At 38.4% G+C, this 3,881-nt stretch overlaps 1 protein-coding gene across 3 annotated transcripts in view; it reads right to left on the bottom strand.

Annotated features, from left to right (window-relative positions):
* Positions 1-3,881, bottom strand: part of LOC125678341 (spermatogenesis-associated serine-rich protein 2-like) — a 41,166-nt gene that overhangs the window by 36,714 nt on the left and 571 nt on the right. For 2 of the 3 annotated variants that reach the window (XM_048916737.2, XM_048916736.2), the window contains exon 2: positions 3,505-3,626. The gene's annotated coding sequence lies outside the window, so the exon portion shown is untranslated. Of the gene's footprint in view, positions 1-3,444; positions 3,627-3,881 lie in introns of all 3 variants that reach the window. The other variant, XM_056153735.1, reaches the window with a different exon arrangement.

Raw genomic sequence — 3,881 nt, forward strand, 5'->3', positions numbered from 1 at the left:
AACTTGACCATACGCAGAACAAGCTCTTGCGTATATCGAATCAGTTGAGAGATATAAACACCATATGCAGGTGATAATGGAATATTGCTACATAAATATGGGAAGTTGACAATGGAGAAGCTGAAATCATCCCGTTTAACATAGAGTTGAGTTGTTAGTTTGCCGTCAATACCTACTTTCAATAAAATATCTAAGTATGAAGCAGAAGTGGGTGAAGTTTGAGCCTGGTAAAGCCAAGAGGGGAGAAATATGCTCCAGACAAGGATTTTACACAGAGAAGTTAGTTCGCCTTTGACCCTTGATCTAGAAAATTGGTTCATGGTCACAGCACTACCTCCACCCATGGACACTCCATGGGTGAAGTTTGAGCTCGACTGGGCCAAGGGTAGAGAAAATATGCTCCAGACAAAGATCTTACACAGAGAGGTTTATCTACAGTGACATTTGATCTTGGAAATTGGATCAAGGTCACTGCACACCCTCTAACCATGGGCAATCTATGGGTAAAGTTTGGCAAGACTTGGTCAAGGGAAAGGGATATTCTTAAACAAAAATGAAATCGGACGGATGGTTGGAGGGACGGACAGTATACTCTTTGTAGGGTCCGCTCTCGCAGAACCAGGCCCTTATAATCTACCCAATTCCACAAAACGTCTAAATATCAGATCCGGAAGCGACTTCATCATCTAATAATAAGATTCAAATAATTATCCACCATTTTTGAAAGCTTCGAGAAAATCGAATGAGCCGTACAAAAGTTTGTTGCAAAGTGCGTTAATATGGTCGATATCAACGCACTTTGAAAAAAAAATTCAACGCACTTTGAATTTTATGTTCAAAATGCGTAATTTTTCAAAGTGCATTGTAATACCCCCCCCCCCCCCCCTCCAATTTCTAGACAAAATGAAGAGGAGAGAGAGAGAGAGAGAGAGAGAGAGAGAGAGAGAGAGAGAGAGAGAGAGAGAGTTCGTCAATAATGATTTTAAATTCATGAGAGCAGCCTTTATTCTCTGAAGTCTAAAATGCTCAACCGAATCATTGTAAGCACTGTCTGCGTCTTATTAATAATTTAGAAAATTTAAAGAGGAAAACTCATTTTCCCGTATCTTCATTTCGAATTTCATGTTTTGCAAATGTGTGGAGCCTGTGTTCTCTAAGCGATAATGAACATTCAATATATGACAAGGATAATGAAGGACTGTGAATGTTAGAGATGTCTATATCTCTCACTATATGAATATATATCAAGAATCAACAGAACGTTGCAAATAGATCCCCTTACTTTCTTTAACTGCTTGTCAGAAACCTTTTGACAGCGGTTAGCTCCCCCTTTTAATTTGCTCCCGACCGCTAGATGTGCATGTTATCCCTTAAAGGCCTTGATTTGGAAATAAAGAATCTACCTATTTGCAAATTCAATGGATACATGTCATGGGGGGGGGGGTAAGTTTTGTCCCCCTCCCCTCCCACTAATATAGTTCTAATTTTGGGGTTTTCACAATTCCAGGAAGATAGGAATTTAATTATCTCAATAATATGACTTTCCGGGTTCCCTTTCCTAAATCCTCTTTATCTAGGGGGTTAGAATGAAACAGTCTCATATTAAAAAATGAAACGAATTGATAGTTTGGTATGGGGACATGCTTTGATTATATGACAAACCATTATTGATTTAGTATATATATACAAGAGAGCTGTTCGATATGTAATATCGGTCATTCGGTAATGCAGATTTTTACTGAATTGGGGGAAGTTTATGGGTCTGTTAAGGTATCTTATGAGACAGTTCGTAGGTGAAGAAAGAAATTTCTGACTGGCACAGAGATGCATCAAAATCTGCCCGACCTGTGACTGTAACAGGCAAGGCAAATGTCTCAAATTGAAAGTGATGGCAGATACACGATTCGTGATATTGTCAAAGCTGTTGGCATATCACTATCGCGGGTGAATTTCATTTTGAAAGTACGAAATAGTTCTGCCAGATGGATACCGCATATATTGACAGATGACGAAAAACGGGTACGAGTACAAACCACTAAGCCATTGCTCAAATTGTTTCCCAAATTCAATTAAAGACAATTTGCAAACATTGTTACTGGTGACGAAACATGGCCATTGGGTTCACTATTTCGAACCAGTAAGAAAAATTTGAAACAAAGTATGGCTAACTAAACACGGTAGAAGGCCTGTATTTGCCAAAAGAACCATACGCACAAAGAAGGTTCTTCAAGTTTACTGCATATTCTTCTCACGTGATGGTATAGCCGTACAAATTCCGGTGCCGAAGGGCAAAAGTGTTATGTACAGGTCGGTATTACCGAGGTGTTATACTAAAAAAGCTCAAGAAATATTATCATAAACGACGCCCTGTGTTAGGATTTAGGCCTGTTCGTCTACTTCATGATAATGCTGCATCACATACATCTGAGCTTGTGAAGTTGCTTTTGAAGTCGGAGAATGTTACCGTTATGCCACACCCTCCATACTCTCCAGGTCTAGCCCCGTGTAACTTTTTCCTTTTTCCAAAACTTGAAAAGTTCTTATCTGGTCGTCGTTACAAGTTCCGAAAAGCCCTTGGCTCAGCCATCAGCTAGTGCCTCAAAGGTCTACCTAAATCAGCGTACCGTGACGCATTTCAGAAATGGATTCTGAGGTTGAAATTAGGTATTTCAAACCGCGGAGAATACTTTGAAGGGATGTAATGTTCATTTCACTATTTGAGTGGAATGCATTATTTTGAGACATCGTACAATACACATTACATATCGAACAGCCCTCCTACTTCCGTATCATTGTATCCTTTCAATAATCAATTAATTTCACTCTAGTGTTTTACAATGTAGAATTAAATGTCAGTTGATACCTCTAATTAAAATCATGCTATTGTCAGTGTTATCAATTAACTATAATTATAATTCTTATTAATTACACCTGGCTCTTTTCCGATGGGATTCCGCCCTAAAATGTTCCTAGAATTTCTTATACATGTACTATAGTACGAGTTCAGTGAATCTACATAAGTACATATATGTAAACGAGCGTTGTACATATCTCTAGCGGGGTGGACAGGAAAGCCGGGTGAAATTCGTGACGATGGTGATTTACCGTAAATAAAGGCTCTTTGAAGTTGTGCTTCCCTGTAGATTGTAGAAGAGTGAACTGTATACGCACACCGAGACATGTATAAATATGAAGGAGTAAACGTTATTTTTATAGTCTGATGAATTCTATGATCTTTTCAGCCCGAGGTAAACATGAACTGTCAGTCTGCTTTGAAGAGACATTCTCAATACTACTAACTGAAAACTGCATCTTCGCTAGCGACACGCTCCGAGCTCAGAGAAAAGAGGAGCGGGTCACACATTTGTGGCTTGCGAAGATGGTAGAACTGTAGCGCTCTGAAAACAAGCAGAAATTGGGACATACAGCACGCAGTGTCCTTACCTCACCCCAAAAAAAATTCTGAAGTCGGGATGTGTGGGTTTTTTTTTTCCGGGATCTCACCTGCCAAATGTTTGGATCCGTTGTCTTACAGTATGAGATGATATTTTGTGTCAACCATCTATCTATCTATCTTCTCGAAATCGTCTATATTCTCGGCGTCTTTTAACAACTAGTTAATCAACCTGCATATGGTAATTAATTATTTGAGCAAATAATATAATTTAAGTATACATATACACCTTTTTAATTAAGGGCGTACATTCTTTATGGACTGGTTATAATGGCTATTTTTAGCTGTTTAAAATCCAAATACACGACAAGTTTTATAGGTGTACAGATTACTTATATGTATTATTTCCCATATATTACAATAATAGTACAAACAACTTCTAAAGCAAGAATGTAAAGCAAGAAATGAATACATCACTGAAACTTAC

This window comes from Ostrea edulis, chromosome 2 (genome assembly GCF_947568905.1).
Source record: "Ostrea edulis chromosome 2, xbOstEdul1.1, whole genome shotgun sequence".
Lineage (NCBI taxonomy): Eukaryota > Metazoa > Mollusca > Bivalvia > Ostreida > Ostreidae > Ostrea > Ostrea edulis.